Source organism: Callospermophilus lateralis, chromosome 1, assembly GCF_048772815.1.
Source record: "Callospermophilus lateralis isolate mCalLat2 chromosome 1, mCalLat2.hap1, whole genome shotgun sequence".
Lineage (NCBI taxonomy): Eukaryota > Metazoa > Chordata > Mammalia > Rodentia > Sciuridae > Callospermophilus > Callospermophilus lateralis.
In genome coordinates, this window is record NC_135305.1 from 38,576,993 (window position 1) to 38,600,440 (window position 23,448).

A 23,448-nucleotide genomic window follows, 5' to 3' on the forward strand; every position below is an offset into this window, starting at 1 on the left:
AATGAACTTTGGAAGTTTGAGTTAAAAAGGAGGTATGTTTAAAAAGGTCTGGAATGATAGATTCAAAAAAATTTCCTTTTCTCTTCTTTCCTTCTCAAGGGGGGATAAACTTGTTTAGGTTTTCCTTTTTTTAAGGATGAAAATATGGGTTACAATCAATTTCTATGTAATAAAGAAACATTCAAGATTTGAGGTTGACAATGTAAGCTCTAGACATGATAGGGCTGTTTCATAAGAGATTAAATAACAGAGTCTGAGTAGAGGAACTCTTTATTTGACAAACTACCTTTGCAACAATTATGACCAAATTGGCTAAAGCTGCTAAAATGGTTAACTTTTATGTCAGGTCAAAGCACTTGCTGGTTCAACAATGGCCTTAGATACAATAGCATACAATAAAAATGCTTTTCTATTAACTGGCATTTCCCCTAATTTGATTGAAATAGAGAAGTAATTTTTACTGGAACAGGATCATGCCTTGAACAACTGATAGTGCAGAGAGTAAAAATGACTTCTATGACCTTGGCCTTTCTTTAGAGAAAAGGTTTCAGGAGCTCTTTGAAAGAAGGAATCTTCTCTCTCTCTCTCTCTCTCCCTCTCTCTCTCTCCCTCTCTCTTTATTGAAAATAAAATCATTTTTTTTTCTCTTGTCAAACCAAGCACCCTCTCAAGAGCCATAGGTTAATGTCATGGGTCATTTTTGCCTTGCTTCTTTGGTCACATTACTTTAGAAAATGGAAATGCCATTCCCAGGTGCAATTCTCCTTCAGGCAAGAAGGTTAACCCATGATTTCAAAAATATAAGAGGTCAGACCTTTAGAAATCAATAGTAAATGGAGTGAAGATAGCTTTTTATGTATAGGGCCTGCTCCAATTAAGAAAACTCTCATCCACTTGGAATTACTTAAAATATGTGTTAGCAAAAAGATCACTGAGCATTCCTGCTAAGCCAGGTTCCAGAGAGTTATATCTGTCCATATTAAATTCAAAGTTTTGGTTGTGCCTAAAATGCTGCCAAGTTGTAAATCTCATTTAATTTTAAGGAGAATATTTGAGGCTTATTTAGCTGCAAACAAATAAAGAGTTCCTGTTAAATAGCAAAAAATGAACCCTAGTACTCCATATGATCATATAAAATGGAGAATACCATACTCCAAATTCTCCTGCAATTCAAGAGTAATTAAGCATTTTAAAAATCTATATTTTCAGAGGACAAATTGTTTGCCTATTATAATAAGCTATCAAACATCTTTCCACTTAATTTTTGGGAGGCCAACAAGTGACCAAACTTGGTAAATATACAGAAGCAACCATGTACTCACCTTGGTTCAGAGTGTGAAGTCGTCATTTTATTTTGGAAGTATTTGCTTTTTTTCAAAATTAAATGTGAATGGAAATTGATATCAATCACATAAAACATTAAACACACTGGAATGAAGGCATGCGATGTGTCCTTAAATGCTATTCCTTGAAGACTGGGTCTAAGTGGTGGTTATACCTTATTCACTGATTTCTGGTATTTCATTTCCTGTCTTGGAATTGGTGCTCAGGCTGGTGTGTGTGCTAACTCCACAGCTTTGTTATTGAAGGAGGCTCCTCCAGTATTTGGGAGATGTAAGTTTAAGACAAATTTGCTTCATGAAATGTATATAGATCAACTCTGAGTCCTTTGGAGGAGGTTAGTACCATGAAGGTTAATATGTGCCACTCCTCAAAAGAACAAGTGCTTTCTCAAATCTTCCTCTTTGGGAAACCATGTCAATTTTCCTTATAAGAAATTTTTTTTGCATAGATTAAAATTAAGTACATACTGATGCTAACACTAATAACCTCTTTGCTTCCCTTAAATATTTCCCTTTAAAATGTAAACTGAGTAGAAGCATATGGTTGTGTTCAAGTGGTGGGATATTTGAATGATGTTTCCTTCATCAGTTTTTAGTTTTCTTTGAAATTCTTAGTGGTATTCTCCAAAGTAGACAGGTTTCTGTGGCAAATTTAGTAAGAAGTACTGAAATCATAGAGTCACAGGACTTTTAAGCATTTGCTCACTTTTCTAAAAGAAATAGAAAGAAGCCTGATATTTTCATCATACTTTTGGAAGAAATATAAGAAGTTCTCGAGATTTGTAGGAAATAGCTTAAAGAAAATTCATTTACATATGAATGAAAATTTCCATAGTATGTTAGGTTTTATGTTCTTTGCAGTTTGGTAATTCCAAATAAGGGAGATAACTCAGTTCTTCATTTATTCAACACTTATTTCTTAAATCTAGTAGGTGCAGTACTGGGGTTAGCACCAAGGATACAGTGATAAACAAACAAACAAAAAAAATGATTTTCTTGGCCCTCAAGGACTTGTAGTCAAATAGGGAGACAGACATTAATCAAATGTTCATGTGAAAATGTACAAGAAATACAATTATGACAAATAGAGAAATATGATAATATAAAGGGGAACAACAGAGGCTTCTAATCTGTTTCAGGGCATCAATGGAGACTTCCTTACAAAATAAAGTCAGTTTTTACATAAAGGCTGAAAAGAGGTTAACTTGGGAAAAAGAGGGCTACAAACCCATCATATTATACTTGCCTTTGAAATTCTTCTGAATTTGATACTAAAACAAGTTCTTTTTTGAAAGAGTAATATGCAAATGTTTAAATTCCCTACTTACAGCATTCCATATGTAATCTGGAAGTAGTAATGTATTTTGGATGAATAAATATGTTTAATCAATCATATCTTCTAATTACATTGAATGATTTAGACAACTTTGGTGGCTTTTTAACTCCAGATATAAGCAAAGATTGTGGTATAAAAATAACATTAGAATAGAAATATCATGTTCTTCTTAAACCCAGAAGCTTATCATAAATTATAAGAAATAACATTCTCAGGAAGGGTACATATAAATATAACATTCAGACTAGTAGTAACCCCAAAATGGAAACTTCAAAATCACATATGACAGTATAGAAATATACTATCTATTAGAAAGTAGAGAAAGTAAATAATCCAATCACAAAAACAACTGTGTGTGATTCAGTCACAACCGTCAGGTGAAACACTGTGTCAGGCCATGAGAGGCTGCTTGGGTAAGGTGAGATGGATCCAAACCCCAATTTCATACAGAAAAATGGGGTCCAAAATGACAACTAGGAGCTAAGAATAAGATAGAAGCTGGAGTAGAAATAATGGTTACAAAATCATAAGTCTGAAAGCAATGGAGAATTTGGATTGGGCATAATTATAGACCAAGCAGAATGGCTTCAGATACTTCCTATAGAGGCATGTGCTTACAGTACACTGATACATCATGTAGAAGACTCTTCATTTATGTAAATGAAACACACAAAGCTACCAGTCTCCATGATTAAACGAAGAGTGTGTGCTTTTAAGGGTTAATTCTCTGTCATCATAGGAAAATAGGACAGCTTTATTTTGGGCCAGTGGTTTAAAAATACTGCTATTTTCATCAGGGTGGGACTTAATCCAATATAACTGGCATCCTTAGAAGAGGCAATCAGGACCTAGAGACACAGAGAGGGAGAACCATGAGAAGACACAAGGAGAAGAAGGGCATCTACCAGCCAAGGAGAGACTCCCCATGAGAAATCTAATCTGCTAACACCTTGATCTGGATTTCAGAACTATAAGAAAATAAATCTCTGTTGTTTAAGCCAAAAAAAATACTGCTATTTATTTGTTTTTTTTTGCAACTGAATATTAAAATAAAACTAAACTAAAACATTAGGCAGATGCTGAATATATAAAACAAATAAAACCAAAGCTGCTCTTCTCTGAAAAGGAGGTTAAGACCTCAGAGTATAGTGAGCCACATTCCTGTAATCTCCTTCCTATGTTCTGCTAAAGAAATCCAAGTATTTTTTGCAAAATAATTTTAAAATTACTGCTACACATTAATTTAAAGAAAACAAGCTTTCCTTAAAATAACAATAATGTCCTAGGGGAAATATTAGTTGTAAACTCTAGAATCAATTTTTCAATTTGAATTTCTAGACATAAGTACTAAACTCTGTGAATAAAAGATCCTTTGGGATATTTAAAACCTTACAAAAAATAATATATTTTAAACAATAATTTAGACTGAATAGCTGAAATCCTTCAGAAGAAGATTCTATGGTCAAGTCTACAGCTCCCCAGATGGCTCTTAAGCCTTTCTTTGAGTCACTTCCCTTAGATACTGTCTTATATCTTGCAACTAAATGAATCTCAACCTATAACAGTTTTTCTAAGAGAATATGCAGTTGAAATATTAAATATATTCATTACAATGTCTGTACTTAATCCTAAATCAATGAACATTTCAAAAATATAAGCTTGTTCTTGAGATTTGTAGGAAATAGCTTAAAGAAAATTTAGAATAGAAAAAAACTAAAATAGCATTTTGACGATATTAGATGCACATTTAAACTTGCCACGTAAGAAACATTTCTAAGAGAGGATATATATACTTAGTTGTGAAATTCTGTCATCTAGAAGATATGTGAATGGTATAATCTAGAAGTTATGTATCTAGAGTACTATAAAAACAAGCATACTATTTAACAATTCACTAAATATAGTTTACTAACTAGATGGATTCTCATAATCTAGTAATGTTAGTGATAACACAAACACTCTGAATAATATAATGTTACAGTAAAGCACAGGAAGTTGAAGTGACTTGCTCAGTTAGTTAGCAAATGGTAGAGATGAAACTAACATTCGGTCTTGAGTTTGAATTTAGACTTTAATAAGATTAGTCTCCTTGAGGTCTCCAACCAGAACACTGAATTGAGGTTAGCCATAATTAGCATCTTGTTTTGTTTTTTAACAGTAGTTGAGAGCCCTAGATTAGAATTATATCGTTGCCAACCACCAACTTTATTTTGTTTTTCTTATCTGGAAAGCAAATATAACAATAATATACAGGGTCACTGTTAGGTCAAATGAGAAAATTGACATGCACAAAATCAGACATGTAGCAGGTTCATCTACCATGACATATGGTGGTTGTTGCTATGGTTTACAGCATTATCATCATTATTGTATTATATTTTTCAAAAAGTTATATGAGACCCTCAACTAAATAAGATCTCTAGCTTACTTATTTCATGAATATTCAATACATATTTTATAGTAATGATTTTCACAAAATGAGGAGGAATAATTTTACTTGTTTTATTTCCACACCAATTGAATAATTACATTTATAAAGTTAGTCAAAAAAGTTTTCAAGATTTTAAAATATGCTCATATAAAATTATAAGTAAAGGTAGCAAAGGAGTTTTGCTACTTTTAACTACCAATAATCACCAACTATTTCCCTCTAGCTCATTTTGTTGTATCTTCTGATTATATTTCTAAGCCTGATTCCTGATGATTGGTGATTTTTTTTTAAAATTTTGGAGTTTTGAAAATGTTTCTCCCTTGGGATACTGTGTCCAATGATTGCTGTTTGTCTCCCTGCATTTCAAACAATAGGGAAAAGTAGGCTGACTCTTATGTTCCCAGGCCACCAGAAGCCACCATTGGGCCTCTGGAACAACCAATCTTAATTGTAGATGATCCTAGTGAGGTGAGTAACACTCTTGTGGATCAAGATTCAAATGAAGTTCTCTTTATTCTTTTGCTTGTTATATGTCAGTCAATAGAATTCAATCTCTGTTTTATCTCCACTGTAAAGTCTCCCAGTTAAGCAGAATGTTCAGATTATTGAGGCATAGGATAGAATACATGAAAGTGCTTAAATGATAGAGTCTGTTTTGCATAGAGAACAGTTAACTGTGATCCCACCAATTCAGTTTGTGTTAGTGAAGATTTCATAGTTTCAGGAATTATTTATCATGCTGTTCATTAGGGTTTTAAATATAGTTCATAGGAGTCAGAAAAGAGTCAGCTAAATTTCTGGTCCACCTGTTGGTGTAATCTGGAACATAGCCAGAAAATTTGATTGAAATATTCAATATGCTTCCTATTACAACATTTTTAATCTAAATATACTAATTTGTTATATAATCCATTTCTTATAAAATTAAATGCACTGGTGTATAAAAAGAAGGGGAGTTCAAAGCCTAATTCTGGAGGACTATTCCTCAGAAAAACTGTTTCATATTACAAAGAGGTGATGAGTTCTAGAATATAAACCCAATATACAAAAATTGAATTTTAACTTGCCACAGGCCAGAACTCTTACTCAGACTGTCTATTTAACCCCAGCAAGAATCCTGCAGGCAGATATTATTATTCATATTTTATGGGTGAGGCAACCACAATCTAATGAAGTAACAGTCTTGTAATCATACAGGTAACATTTGAATGAAATGAAGTACTAAAACAGCTGTATCTGACTTTAAGGGTCATAGATCTTTCACCTCAGCATTATTTTTCCTTTTCATATCTTGCACTTCAATTAAAAGATAGATTGGCCAAACAGTATACCAAGAACAGCTAGGGTAGCTAAGAGTCAGAATGTATAAAACCTTGAGAATATTTAACCTAGAAGTAGTTATTGATTTCCATATTCAATTGACATTAAATGAATATCAAATATGAGCCAGTCCCTATGTTAGATGGTAGGATTCAAGAGAAGCAGCAAGATATACTATATCATAAGATATGTCCTACTTATTATTAATTATTATTAATATATATTATTAATAATATATTATATATTAATAATAATTAATATATTATTAATATATTAATTATTATTAATATATTAATATATATGTCCTACTTATTATTATTATTATATGTCCTACTTATTATATAAGCTAATATTATTTCCAAATATGCATAAGGTACTATAGAAAGAGAAAATTGCGCATATAACCAGTCTTAATTGGGGTGAAGAAGAGTGGTTGACAAAGGAGGCAATAAATAAATTCATAGTATAGGACGTGAGAGAGCATATTAAATAAGATAGGAGAGGTGTAAAGAGAGAAGTTTATTGATAGATGATTTGGAAAACTAAATGTTTGGTGTGATTGGTTCAAACAAAATATTAGAACATAGAAGTAAATGATTCTAAAAAATAGGTGGAAACAGATTCTCAAAGACAAAAGTTTGACATTTTAAAATTAGTGAGATAACATGTATAATCAATATTTTGGAGAGATCTTATAGCTGCATCATAAAGAACAAAGTAAGCATAACTTAGGGTAAGAAAACTAAGAAGCTATTGCTGTTGTTCATGGTAAATGAGAATGACAGATTGAAATAAATTTCAATGCAGTTATGGTACTTGATAAATGGATAGAGAACTTGGGGCAAGCTGAGGAGTTCAGGAAGACTTTTGAATTTCTAAACCAAGTCACTTTGTGAATACAGATGCCAGTTACTAAGCTAGGGAATATAAGAGTACAGCCTTGTTTACTTGGAAAGATGATGAGTTCAGTCATAATATAGACATGCTACATCTCAATACTGTGTGAGACAAGGATCTAGAAATGTTCTTTGTTTAGCTGAAAAAAATAAGTTGGTAACATGAATAGAAATTAAGTCAAAAAGCGTGGAAATTGCCCATGAATAATATATGGTTTAAAAGTTAACTATTTGGAAAAAAATTATGTTTTTTATGTGATTTCATTAAATACGTTTAGGACAAATATCTGGACAATAGAAGGTAGTAGATTTCAATTCATTATAAGAAAGAACTTTTAAAACATACACTGAAACATGTCAGAAAGGAAACTTTCGGTAGGGATCAAAGAAAGGGAAGTAAAAATTATTATTGATATCAAATAGGAGTCCCTATTTCTCACAGAGCAAAATTTGTAAATTCATTTCCTTAGGCACTAGACAAATAGCCCAGATAACTGAAGAGAATAAGGAGTAGCATGAAGAGCATGTTTCCTTACCTATAATGAAATAAGAGTTCAAGTCTGATTATGGCCATATGAGAATACATTCTCACCATTAGAATTTTGTCTAGATATTCAACATTTGGAAATAAGAATTTTATGGGGACTATCCAAATGTTAAATAGTGACAAAGGATTCAGTGGCTTGAATTTGTCCAGGCCAAATGTAATGCCCAACCTGTGAATTTAATAATGGATTTGGATGAACTTTCCTACTATGAGATTTATGGTTCTTCAACCTATGAGCTCCAAATAAATATTGTAATTATCAGTGTCAAAATACATAATATGTTGACATTTTCCTATTTGTATTTTTTGCCATTGACTAATCTCTTTTGCCTTCAATCCTCCAAACTCTTATTTTACATTAAATTACCTATTCCTGGAATAACTTCCTAACTCAGACTATTGACTGCTGGTTAACTCGTCTTTTTGGGTGCAGGGGGCATTGGGGATTAAAACATTCTAATCTCATGTTTTACCATATTTAATCCAACATTCTAAGCTGATATTTTACCCACTCTTCCCATTTGCTTTTTAAGGCCCAACTCATGTGCAGACCTCTACAGAAATTAAATGAGGAAGAATTCTCATATTCCTTAAATCAGCAAGTATTTTCCATGTTACTGCATTTTTTAAACTACAAAATCATTAAGGATACTGATGATTTACAAAATCTATGTGCTATGTTATATTCTGTATAACAGTTAATATATAGTAAATATTTCTTGAATTAATATGAAGATTAAATATTGGAAGATTATATAGGTAAATAAGCATTTTATGTTTAGACCCAAGCAGGAGACACACAAACTTCTTATTCATTAGCTGTTTATTAGATTCCAAAAGATAGTAATAATTGTTACTGATCCTTTTCAAATATCTAGTCATTAACCCTCAAAACAACAATACCACAAAACTCTTCCAATGAGAATAGCAGATGTTATTACTTTCCAACTTATGACCTACATATAGGAAATGTAGGAGCATGTGCAGTTGAAGAGATGATATGGAAAATCACGTAGTCACCTAGTGTCCATATTTTGATGCCTTAAAGAGAACGGAAATAATTAAAATCCTCTACTAAAAATAATACCAATTAAATGCATGTAAGTAAGCATTGCACATTTCTGTCCTACAGAAATGTAGTTTTTAATACTTGGTGTTTCAACAGTTTGGTAGATACGACTGCCTCCATTTGATCTGAAAACTGTTTGCTGTGTTCACTGTATAATTATAATCATTATATTAGCTTTCTATTGACTCTGACACTGAACACTGTAGGTTGTCTGGTGTCTCTCCTGTGACAAAATTTCTTTTAAAAAATGGAAATCCATTGAATGCATATATCTATTATATATTGATTATTGCCCTGTAAAATATTTTCATGAAAGTTTGTTTACAAATCAGAAAAAAAATGCAACATGTCTCAGGTAGCATTATTCTGATGTTTGGATGAGAAAATATGATTGTGGTAGACAGGAGTTTCTTGATTGTAGAGAATTCAAACAATGAATCTAAGAAATGATTTTTTTCATTCTTTCAAATTGCATGAGTTGGCAAATCAAAAATACTGTATTTGATTTCAGTTTTCACATAATTTATTCACTGCTGCAAGGAGACAAGACCCTCTAGGGAATGCCCCAAATCTATGTAATGTTACCTCTTACTATATTTTCCATTTTGCTACAGCTGACAGATGTGACAAAATTGCAAGTAGCCGGGCATCTCCCCCAACTGGGCTTACAGAAGCAATTCCCACAGCTGCTCAGAAGAAAGGCTGCAAATTATTCCACACTCAGGTTAAATTATTTCAAGTTAATTTGCACTTGAAGTTCTCTCTCCAAAGACACCTTTATTCCTCATGTATCATAGAGATGTTCTGGGCTGATTCTACTTAGGTTCAAAACAACACTTTAAATTGGAAATTATCCAATATTGAAAGGAATCACAAAGATTAGGGAATTTGCTGATTTCAGAAATGGTAATGTGAAGAGAGAACAATATTAATTATAGAAACTAACAGTTACAATCATTTTAATCATTACCTCAAATTGAACAATCAGGTCAGGTTTTAGAAAAGCTCTGCAGCCCATGCTTATTTTTTTATTCCATATAAAAGTGATTTAAAATAGAAGAATATCTGTGTGTAGGTACTTTGAAATGTTCCAGACTTTGTCTTTTTTTTTGCATTTACATCATCAAGATACCTTAAAATTGCCAAGGGGCAGACAACTAATTAAGAGCCAAGAAACACCAAATACAGCAAATTTGCAATAAGAAAATAAATGAGCCCTTATCATTCTAACAAGATTGTTTGACTTCTGTGTTCAGGTCAGTTAGATGCTGACCTTGAGTCCCATCTTCTACCTAAGCACTACAGACTCATTTTTAAAAGGCACCGACTCTTTTTTTTTTTGTGTTTATTTTCTTCTTTTTTTTTAAAATCTCATTTCCTAGCCATAGAGAAGATAAAATGAAATATACAAATATATTTTAAAATAAAATATAAAGTCCTATTGTCCTGGTTTGCTCTATTTAAATGATGTGTTATAGTCTTTCTACCTAATGAAACTAGTAAAATTAGAAAATGTCTTTCTAGTAAACAGTACTAATTCAAGCTTTGTATTTTTCAGGACATGCAGCTGTTTATTAGTATTGACTATAAATTGTCTCATCAGTTCATTTTAGGTTTTCTTGTGACTACAAATTCTTTAGCTCCTTTCACTCAAGCTATAAGTGAAATATAAATCATAAGTAAAATAATCATAATGTACAAAGAATTCTTAAAAATTGATCAGGTAAGTTACCTTAAATGCTAATTATGGTGATAAAAGTGTGTACTAAATAAATAAAGGTTACATATAACTTTATATTGTCTTCAAACTTGTTACTAATTATGTAATAATTGCTAGTTTTGCTACTTGATAGCAGCACCTCCCCAGGATGAAATCTTCAGCTTTCCACCTACATAACTGAAGTGTGACAGTTCATCACATAACTGACTTCTGTATCTCATGAAAGTAGAATGTGCTATAAAAGAGACTGAAATTTGCATTGATGGAAGTGTCAGGCAAAGTCACTGAAGGTGTACACATAGATGGTTGCTCTGTCCCAACACATCTTTGTCTTTCCCTGGACAAAACCTGAAACAAAATCTTCTCCCTCATTTAAAGGCCATGTCAGAACAATATATATTAAAAAATATTCTTAAAATTATATAGTAATAGTATTAATTCAACTTGTACAATTAATTTAAATGATTTATAATTATTAAAGGTTTTAGGATTTTAATAAAGTGACAACTTTCTGAAAACCACAAGGCATACAACATGCTAAAGATATGGGATTCTATTTGCAGGTAGAATCTTATGGCTGAAAATCAAATTGCATAGATATCTCTTGAGAGATCAACTCCTGGCAGGCTTCCAACTGATGGGAGGAGAGGGTCAGAACTGATTAAACTATATACTCTCTTTTGTGAATCATACCAAAACAGAGTTAAGGGCACTTCAAATACAAATGCACTGTATGAAACTGGAAATGTCTTATAACTTGGAAAGTAGTTTCATTTTTTCCTAATTAAAATAACCATTCAGTAAGGGGGGAAGAAAGAACATATCTAACACAAAGATTGTTACTTCAAATTAACAATACATATATTAACTTCATTGGAAGAAAAACTTCAATGTCTAACAAGTGGCAATGAATATGGCAAAAGTCTTCACCAAAAATTACCTTGTGGTTAAAATTGTACATAGCATGATTTTGTGTGGTACTTGTTTACCCATGGTCCTCTTTAAAAACAGATGAAAGACTAAATCAGCACTCACAATAATTTTTCAGAATTGTAATAATTTATTTTGATCTTAATAACAAGCTTATGTTAGGATTGCTATGCTCTGGATTTCATGGCCATTTGTTCTCACTACCTTATCTATCTAATAAGTATTTCTGTATTCATGATTCTTTCACAGCCTAAGGAAAAATAAGAGACTATATCCACAAGTAATTCCAGTGTCATATTGGGAAAAAATTGGCAAATTTAAAGAACTGCCTGTATTTAAATGTATACATATTGGTTGTTTGCAAGGTTTATAAAGCAACATGATATTTGATTTTATTAATTATGTGTTATAAGAAGATGAAAAACATCTTCCCTTTTGTATGGTGATTTTTAAAAGTTCTCTTCATAATTCTGATTAATTTAAAACATATGCTTGCATAATTGAAAATAGTGATATTTGCTTTAAAATTTCAAAGATCCTTACGGCCTTTATTGTAGTTTTCTAGATGTGCACAGCATTCAAACTGCTGAAAAACCCAATGGACATGAAGTGTTTATTTATTTACTTTAATGTGAGATGTTGCTCATCATGGAAGGTAGATCAGATCTCACAACATATAGTAAACAAATTATTAGGGCTTTTGCATAAAATTCAGTAGAAACAACAAACATTTTCAATATGCAGATCTTGCTTTAAAGATTTTCAAATCATTTGAAGATTCAAGCACATGAGTTATTCATAAGATTTATTTTTCTTTTATTTTGCAATCCATTTGCTTCATCTTTGGACTTTCAGAACACTTCTAAGCTGTACGTATCATTATAATTCATTAGATAAATATTAAAATTAGAAAATAAAGAGACACATTTCAAATCCTAAGATCTCTCTTTTTCAGCTACATTCTACTTGTAAACTGACAGGTTATTATACAGTAACTTTTTTTGGTTTAATTTCAGTGCTTTGTAAACTACAGAGTGCAAATAAATCATCTGAGATCTTGTTGAAATACAGATTCCAAATACTAGGTCTGGGCAGGAACTGATATATAACAATAGAGCACTTCAAGCAAACTTGCAAGTGATGAAGATGCTATTGGTTCTCAAGCCGACAGCATTCTTCTGATCATAAGTAGGTAATGGAGGGGTCCCACTTCCTAGTCAGTCTCTGTCTTGCTCTCTCAGACTCTCCTTAGTTTCCCTCAGGACCTACACACACCTGAGATTTTCTCCCTATAGGGGTTTTCTTATGTCAAGTTACTGGGTACCTTTTCTCCAGGTATCAGCTCTGTCCACAATCCAGGTATATTTCCTGGGAATGAGTTTTGTTGCCTGTGTTTCAGTATAGCTTCTAATTCCATAGAGCTTAGCAGTTAAGAGGATGTGCACTCAGTAAATTTATGACTACATTTAGCTTTCTATAACTGTTTAGAAAATTGCCATGAAGAGCCACTAAGTGTCATACCCACTTATTAGTTCACACATCTGTAAGTAAAAAGTTGGCACAATGTAACTGGTTCACTGTTCAGGGTGTCACCAAGCTGAAATTAAGACATTGGGTATGTGTAGAATTTTGGAAAAAATTCTCTGTCAAGCACATATGAATTGTAGATAGGTTCAAGGTCCTTGCCTGCTGCTTGGTGGTGGTCCCCGTTTTCTTCTGGGGTGTTAGTAGGGGGTTGTTCTCTGATCTTTTCCTGTGATTCCCACCATGATCAGGACAGTAAGGGTACCTCAGATCCCTTCTGTAGTTTAAATTTCTCACTTGTTTCTGCCAACAGCCTGAGAACACTCTTCCTCTAAAGGATATCATTTGGTCACACAGGTCCACCTGGATAACCTCCATATCTCATGTCAATTGAATTGAAATTCTAATTTTATCTACAAAAATCCATTCATAGCCATACCTACATTAGAATTTGAATACCAAGAGCTGGGAATGTTGGGAGCTATCTTAGAATTCTGCCTGAGCAAATTAAAGAGTTCTTTGTGTGTCCATTCCTTCAACTCTAAATGAGAATAATAAAAGTACCTGGCTTAGAGGATCTTTGTGAGAATTAAAGTAATAAATGGAAAACATTTAGATTACTATCTGGTTCATACTAGATTATTTATATATTAGCTACAATTATTATTATTATTACTATTATAGTTGCTGACATCTCCTGTTTCCTCAAACTTTTTCACTAAGGTAGCTTAGTGTAATTCTTTTAGCTTTTTTAGGTAGAAATTTATAATCATGCCTTTGCTCAGTCCTCTGGAAAGTCTCTTAAGAAGAAACTCTATTAAACAATTCTCTGAGGAAAGATGCTCAAAAGTAGCTTCATACAGAACAAAAGTATGCATAGCACTATTAGCTAATCACTTTCTAGGTGAGATGAACCATATGAATGGCTCTTGCTTCAATTTCAGGATTCCCAAGTGAGCTAGTACCACATGTGTTATTGTACACTATTCAAACCTCCTGGTAGTATTCAAATCCTGATGTCAGAGGCTAGAAAGCTCTTTCACAAATTGCCTTAATCTTAATAATTGCAGATATAGTAGTATATCTACAATGTCTTAGAAAATGTCTCAAACTAACACACATACAACAGCAACAGCAACAACAAAAATAAACCCAACTTTGTAACTTAGGAGTCTGAGAATCAGAGTGATTGTATCTCAAAGTTCTGTACCCAATATTTGGCAGCATCAGCATTAAAACTAGGATCAGTTTATATCCAATGCCATAATACTACCTCCCTCATTAGTCACAATGGAGTCATTACTTTTCTGGATTTAGTATTTGGCATTATCCTAATATATTTGCATTTCTTAAACCTCAGAAAATCTGCTAGTATGTACTGGCATTCTGCCTGAAATAATGTCTTACAGGTAGTTGGTATTTAATGTACTTTTGATCAGAGAATATTGAAATGAAAATGTGCAAAGTGTATGACTGTACTTTGACTTTCAATTTCCCTTTGATTTCATATACAACCATTGTATCTTCCTAATATGCAAATCAAAAAGACTGAGTTGGACAATAGGGCCTATTGAAACGCACTGATAAATTATTATTCTTCATATAGCTTATCATTTTTGAAAGAGGAGCAAAGCTAGAAGATCAGAGAAGCTTCAGTTAAAGGAATCCCCTCTATCTATCTAGCTCAGTGAAGAAGTAAAAAAGATTTTCTCACATTGAAACTGGAATTAATTGAGGTATAATTGGCAACAGATACAGACTTGAGTTGAAAAAAATAGGTTTCAGAATACATTAGATTATCACTTAATTAGTAGTATCTTTGAAGCATAACCCATCTTTATTCTAATGTTATATACAGAGCAAGTATTTAATTGAAAGGAACAACTCATTGGAAGTTCTCATTATAGTTACTTAACACAAGTGTGAAAAGATAAGTTTCTACCTACAAGTTATTTGAATTTTTAATCAACTTTAAACCAGAAGTGATGAATCATACAACATAACACATCATTCCTAATATGACAAGGCTGCCTGAAATTCAAACTCATCAAAATTTTCAAACTGAATATGGTAACAAAAGAATATTATGAAAACAGCAGATAATAATATATTGCTGTTATCTATATTATTATTAAGAAATTAAAATTTCTTACTTTGAATGGAATTGGAATTATGTGTTCTTCCTGAATCATGCATAAGGTATGATAAAAGTGGCTTAGTCTCATGTGAAATTAGGGTATAGATGGAGTACCTGCTTGGAAATAGTATATCCCTCACTGAATTCCTCTGATGGGCAAGAAGAACTAGGAAAGAGCTAGAGGCCCTTAGGTGTCTCAGTGAGATAATGTTCAGTGCTAAACACAGCAGTGAAAGAGCTTCATGAAGGAGGATTTTTACCCTGGAATCGTTTGGAAACAGTTCCAACAATTATATTTACCAGAGTGAAGTTTGTAAGCTGAGGCCTATTGAGGTTCATGAATTATATGTGTGAATGTATGGATTCTTTTCTTTGCTCCTAACTCACCCCTGGGGAAAGGGACCAGAGCTTACAGTGTGTCCATGGCTCTTAATAAAGAAAAGGTTAAGAAATCATTCCCAAACTATTCCTCTGTAGCCTCTGAGACAAGTTGTCTGGTGGCTTGGGAACTATATGATTTGGCAGCATAAAGACAACAAAATAATTTAACATGTATCATTTGAATGGGGTCTTCAAAGAAAAAGCATGCTGTCAGTGGGTATTTCACCCAACTTAACTAACCTACATTTATTGGCTGAATGATATAAAATGATAATCAAAGGTTGACAGTTCCTTAACTAGGTACTTTTTAAAACTATATACTCAAAGTACCATGATTGATTTTCCAAAGTGATCAATTCCTCATTCACAGAGAAAAAGGGTAAAAATGCTGCAGGGTTTGTGCATCTGATGTAAAAGTATTTGTCACTGTTAAACTGATAATTTGAGTTAATATTACTAAATAGCAATATTTTGATTTTTTATAAATATAATACACTAAACTGAATAAAATGTCTCATCATGATTGCATTTACTTAAGGACAGTCACAGAGACATTTACATAATACAAAGACATGGTTAAATTGCATAGGTTAAAAAAATGAACAAAATTCTAAAAATACCTATTATAAATTTAATAAGTTTGGTGTAAATGTACTCTCAACTTTAAATGAACCAGGCCTAAGTGCACCTTTTACTTCTGAAAGTTGACCCAGTGAAATCCACTATTATATATTTGGGTGTCAGGGTGAGTCTAGCAATTATTTCTTATAGGTGATCTCTTGCTCTTCATTCTCCTTTCTTCCAGCCTATGGCACAGAGGGCTCACACTGGACCCATTCATACCTGTCACCAAAAAGGACAGATGGAAAAATGCTCTCAAGTGGGAGGTCGAGAAATGTAGGAGGACATTTATCATAGAGCATTTATGTTTCATAGTAAAATTTGTACTATATTTTAGCTCCCTTGCATCTAATTTGGTTATTATGAAAATGATTTTTTTTCCCTATGGGAAAATTATTTTGGATTGTCATAACTTTTTACAAATTCATTTTTAAGGTTTTGTTGTTGTTGTTTTGTTTGTTTGTTTGTTTTTGGTACCAGTGATTGAACACAGTTTGCTTAACCACTGGCCCACATCCCCATCCCTTTTTATTTGTAGGGTCTCACTAAGTTGCTGAGGCTGACTTTGAACTTGAAGTCCTCCTCCCTCAGCCTCTCAAGCTGCTGGGATTACAGGCAGGTACCACCAATCCAGGCTACAAATACAAGTCTGTAAATTTGCCCATGAGTATTTTAGAGATTGCCAAAATAATTATTGTTCATGGTTCAAAACCTCTATTTTTCAATGTTGATATTATTCAGCATCTCCAAGAACATCTATTAGATAGCAGTTCACCAGCTATCTCTTACTTTAATATAGACTGAATAAAATGGGAAACACAGGATATCTTACAACAAGAATACATGCCATTTTAAATAATGGCATTTCCAGTATGATAGTCTCTTTTCTATGCAAGTGATTTGGGTTATAGTTTTTACTGATATACTGTGAAGCCACACTGGTACAGTTCTCAAGTGTTCTTTTCAGTGCTGTGCAAAAGACAAGCAGGAGAAACTCATTGACTTTGCAAATAGTAAAGCAGACAAGGAGGCTTAAGCAACATGATCCATCAGAAAGTGGACAGAAATGAGCATGCATTTACAAAAGTTTCCGTGTTTTGGCAGCCACAAAATCTACTTTTGTTCACAAGGCTCCTCTCTTCAGATAGACACATGTGTTTGCTTGTGCTCAATAGTAACATCTACACTTAGTTTTCTTTATAAAATTTGCCATTACTTAGGTTTTGAAAATAGTCCCCAAATTTAAAAGTTTTCTATTAAAAAAATTATCAACTGCTTAGCAGTGACACACTTGCTTTTTTTAAATCAAAGTACATCCATAAACCAGTTGAAATAATACAAAACAGAAATGTGTTCTAATCACTTGCAAAGATTAAGCCTGAGCTTAACAGAAAATCATTAAAATACATTTATCAGAGTGTAAAGAACCAATGACTTATTGGCAAGTGAGTGATTTGTCATCTTCTTGTCATTATCTGAACCCCACAGATAGAAGGCAATCCACTCCGCTCTGACTCAGGAACTTTCTGCCTGATATTTTGCACACACAAAGAGTTTCTGTTTGATATGATTTTTCTTTCTTTATTTTTTAAACATTAAGTGAAGAAGTAAACTAAAGTGCATTCTAGAGAAAATTGGTTTCATGAAATGTTCAACTGACTTAAATATAAGAGAAGGAGTTTCCAAAATAATTCAACTGCTGAACTAAGGGATCACATTGAGCTTAGGAAAAAGAGAGGTTCTTTTCTGCCCCTGAGTGCAAAGCCAGCACTTTCCAATAGACTTCTAAATTCTCATCTTTAGCCATAAAACCCTTAATATCTCTGATTTCTTCCATTGCTTTTCTTTGAATTCATGCTCAAGTAGCTGTAAATCACAGAGGAGCCACAGTAAGAAGGTAATCACAGTATTTGTCTTTGCATGAGTTTTTTTTTTTTGCCCTCCTGGTTTGATGGCTGCCTCTCAGTTATGGAGCTATTAAATTTTTACAGAGCTTCTGTTTACCACGACACCCTGCCTAGTATGCCAAGAGTGTTGGCTGCCTGCCGAACCAGTATATATAATGCTTGGGTTCAGGAATCATGGAAAACCCTGAGCATTTATTATTAAGGGGAGCCCCAGCTGACTTTTGTTTTGCCATTTGTTAGCTAAAATCAATACATTCTATCATTATAATCTCTGCAAAACCTTGGATGTGTGTGCCTGGCAGGCAAAACCATCAGAGAGACTAAGATCTTCCCCGGACAGGGGAGAAATCTTATTTTTATTTTTAATTAATATAAAATGCACATCCAAACCAGCGGCTCCAAGACCCAAAGGAATCTGTTCTAAAGCCTTCAGCAGCATGGGGTACACTCTCGTTTCCACGTCTGCATCCTTCAATGCTTATTTGATATTCCTTTGAAATTCATTTGGCTTGAGCTAAAATAACTCTTGAAAATGAAAGGAGCTCATAGAAAGAAAACACTGTATTCAAGGATCTCTTTATGTTTTCTGCTGACTTTTTTCTTAACAGATTGTCAAAAGTTTGAATATGCATTTTTATCTCTTCCCTGTCTCTTTCTGAAACCTAAGAAAACGTGACAATAAATTAGCTAAGAAGAGCATGCAGCTGATTCAACTGAGGACACCAAGATGTCAATCAAACATTCCTTGCAATTTCCCCATGTATATTATTTTTACCCATTTCTCTAACCCGAAGAATCATCCTTGATCTTTCCCTAATCATGCTTTATTAATCTTCAAACTGCTTGGCTCAAAGCCTGGAGTTAAAGCCAGTTAAGCAGATATTTTATATATTGCTGAGATAATATAGGGAAAATACTTGCAATTTAGTATGCAATGTTAAAGTTTTATACTTATTCCTTTATTTCACATAGAAATATTCACAATAAATCATTGACAATTTTATAACTGTAGGTTCTATTAAAGCATATTTAATTTTTAATACCAAGTTTTTTCATAGGTTTGAGAAAGTTTCCACAGGTTTGAAAAAACAAAATGATGACCACAAACCATAAATAAGTATTTATTTGCTTTTTAATATTTAATAAATAAGTATTTAATAAATAAGTATTCATTTGCTTTTTAATATATGTGCCTATTACTGAATCATATGCTATTGAGGTTATAAAAGAACAACATCCCTGCCCCCAAACTATAACAAGATCAATCAAAAATGAGCAACTTCAGAGAACAAATTATAAATCAACATAAAAAGTATGACCTTGAAAATAAATCACAAAAATGTAAGGAAGTAGGTCTTCTCAGCTGTAACATGAAGACTTTTGTGTAGATTGTCTTTAAGTCCACATTAGCTCTTGGTTGCTGTGACATTACATTTCTTCCCTCACTTAGCCCAGACATGTGTTCCTTTTCTTACTTGAAAGTTTTGGACCACTCAGCTGACAATATTGTATTATATCTATCTCATCTCTTGCATTATGATCCAATATGCCTATTCTCATAAGCTATTTCCATCATCATTAACAAACAGTTATTACGGATCAACTAATATAAGTCCTTAAGGTGTTTAGCTATATAGAATATAATTGAATCAGACTACCAAATATCTACACATTATATATATATTCAGATAAACGTATCTGCAAAGAAAACAATAAAAATCTAAGTAATATATGGTTGATACCATGGAAGTGTTTAGAAAAAGACTATAAAGAAAATTCAGAAGGGAGATTGAATAGTCTTCAATTATTTTGAACTTACTACACACTAAACTGCATAATACTATATAAAGGGTTTTTGGCTTTTTTTTTCTTCTCTTTTTCAGAATATTTAAATCCCTGTTTCATCATGGGCTCTCTGTTCATGCTGCATAGATTAGATTAAAAATTTATCTTTATCTTCCCCACGGTTCCTGGTACCCAGTAGATACCCAATAGGCACCTCTTAAATGATTGATTCTCTTAACCTCATGAATTTATACCCACAAATATTCTACTACAAGTCAGATCAGCCTGAGATAATAAAAATCTGCAGGCATGATTTACAGACCACCTGAGCATTAGAGCTGCTGTTGCTTTCTGACTTATCAATCTCAGGATTTGGCCTCATAAATGAGTTATGGTGAGTAGAATCACTTTTGATTCAGATTTGATTTTATGGCAATAATTCATAGCTAGGATGGAAGGAACCAGAAGGAATTCCTTCTCTACTTTCTCCACTGCTGTCTCTTTTGTTCTATATTTCAGTCAGTACCTGCCATGTTATCAAATGAAATAAAATAAAATAAAAATGGTGCCATGGCAGTCACATATGTAGTCATTTATCTTAACTTTGATTATGGCATATTAAATACCTGGAAGGAATCGTATTTGTGATTTGAAAAGTACTTTTTGATCAACAGAAAGATAAATATTTAAGTGTAGAAGATAAGTCATGACTGGGAAACCATAGAAATCATCCCAAGTTTGTTTATTAAATGTAATATTTCTTTGAGCTAAAGTTTGCTACCTTTCCAAGTGAGATAAAAGCAGAAGGTACTCTGGCTTCCAAGTAAAATCAGTATAAATGTACATTCCTATTTGCTCTCAATATTATACATACAGCCAGGATGCTGACTGGTAACTCTTAAAACGGCAGATCAAATACACACATTATCCACAAACTTCCTTAATGTCACTGTGCTTAAGAATCTTGTCACTTTTAAATGTAAGTATAGTTATACAATTTGACTCTTGGAAACATGAGTTATTGAATAAAAACTAGCTGGAAAATTGAAGACATTACAAAAGAAATATTTGTAATATCTCTAAAGGTGTAGTTTCAAAACTTTAGCAAGCATCATAATCTTATAGATACTCATTAAAATATAAATAGGCCTCATATACGGCATTTCTGATCCACTAAGTCTTGGGGGGAGAGGCCCAAGGCTTTGTATTTCTTACAAGTTTCCAAGTGATAGTGAAGCTGGTAGGCCAGTAAAAATGCCTTGAGTACTTACATGAATTATAAATTAAATGCATCTTGTATGGAAAAAAATAGGCAAAGTATTCCAAGTGCTTATTCTTTTTTTTTTTTAAAGAGAGAGAGAGAGAGAGAGAGAGAGAGAGAGAGAATTTTATTATTTATTTATTTTTTTTAGTTTTCGGTGGACACAACATCTTTGTATGTGGTGCTGAGGATCTAACCCAGGCCGCACGCATGCCAGGCGAGCGCGCTACCGCTTGAGCCACATCCCCAGCCCCCCAAGTGCTTATTCTTGCTTAATATTTAATTACCATAATCAAACTAAGGTTAAAGTTGCTGCTCAGTGATTTTTAAATTTTTTTAGTACTGGGGTTTAAACTCAGGGCCATTCAACCACTGAGCCACATCCCCAGCCCTATTTTGTATTTTATTTAGAGACAGGGTCTCACCAAGTTGTTTAAGAGCCTCACCATTGCTGAGGCTGACTTTGAACTCGCAATTCTCCTATCTCAGCCTCCTGAGCTGCTGGGATTACAGGCGTGTGCCATTGCGCCAGGTATGCTCAGTGATTTTGTAATTTCAAATGCATGTACTTCTTCTAACTTATATTACCTGTTGCTACATTTTATTTCTGAGACTTGGCTTTGATAAGTGGATTGAACAAAATCAGTTACTAGGAATCTAACTAAATCTAATTCCCTAAAAGGTCTTAAGGAAATGGAAGTCTTCATGTACAAAACTATGGTACAGAATTTGTAATCTGGAAGTCTGAAGGAGGAGAAGGCCCAAATTAGAAGGTAGCCATAAAATCCAGGATAGATATTCCCTGCTGGATTCCTGACGCAGAATTAAAAAACACTTCTTGAGTTCCAGTGCGGGGGAAATCTGAATACTGACCTACTTCTCAGCAACCTCTGGTTTATATCAAGGTTTGCAAAATACTCTGAGGATAAATGATTATTTCATCCAAGAAACTAAAAAGCATTTTTAAATTATTAAATTTCTATTTGTTCCTAATTACATAATATTTTGTGCTTTAGATAACCAGGATTTTATGCAGGTTATTTCAAAAGTGAAAAAAAAATGAACAAGAGTTGAATTTAGTCAGTTCCATGATATAATTGCTTCATGTTTGTTTTTCAGATATTAATTATGTTTGTTGTCTTATTTGACAAAATAACATGTATTTGAAAGGGTTTGGAGAGAACAAACAATAATGTATGTAATAAATGGACTTAAGGCATATCTACTGTTTCAAGTACATTAAATAGTTTTAGGTCAGTAGAGAAGGGAACTAATGTCTACTCCTTGGTAGAAAAAGCTTTAGGAATATTTCTAATACTGTTTTCTTTTTTTCTCCAAGAAAATGCTAAAATGAGCTGGGAAGTCAAAGGAATAAAAATTACTCTGTGTCATATGAATCTAAACACACAGGTGAGAAACTTGTGATAATTTTGTGCCTTTGTCATTTAAACCATGAATTTTGTCTTCCATTTCATCTTGCAGAATGTGCCTTTTGGAGCCAAAAGGGCTGGGACTCAAATCTAGGCCCTACTCCATTCTGCTGAAGCCTCCAGGGAAACACGACAGTCCTATGATCCATGTGAAGTTTCTGAAATACTGCTTAATATCTTAAATATGACATTTATATGCTTATAAAATCACTTTAACTTTCTATTTCTACAAAATAATTTTCTTTTATGTATACATCCACACTTGCACATCCATGTTTTAACACCTGCCATTTCTTCATTAGGAAACTGCCACTTTTATTAGCTATGAGATAAGACTGTTATTTGGATTACATGACATAATAAATGTAAAGCTATAACACTTGGCACAATGCAAGTATTAAACATGGTAATGCTTTCCCTAAGGGAACAAAAGCCAACTGCCTCCATCTCAATTAGAATTAGCAGAACTTGGTGACTGCAAAGACAACAGATGTTTTAGTTGTGCTGGAGCTGCATCCATGGGTGGCCACTATGAACAAGAGGAATGTGGCAAAAGTTCAATTAGCATCTGAGCCTCCTAACTGAAGGAAGAATTGGTTACTTGCCATCATTGCATCCATATCTATGGAAATCTCTTGATCATCTTGTAGGAACTCACTTATTTTATTTAGATTTCTCCTTTGTTACAAGAAATAATCTGTTCTATAATTCCCTATACGGTACAGAACAACAACAACAAATTCTCAGTTGAAAACTTCCTCCAAGCTAGGAAGTCATTACATGAAGAGAAATGTTCAAAAGACGCCTTCA

General features: G+C 33.1%; 1 protein-coding gene across 1 annotated transcript in view; it reads right to left on the reverse strand.

Moving 5' to 3' along the window:
- Positions 1-23,448, reverse strand: part of Thsd7a (thrombospondin type 1 domain containing 7A) — a 391,409-nt gene that overhangs the window by 263,055 nt on the left and 104,906 nt on the right. The gene's annotated exons all lie outside the window — the stretch shown is intronic.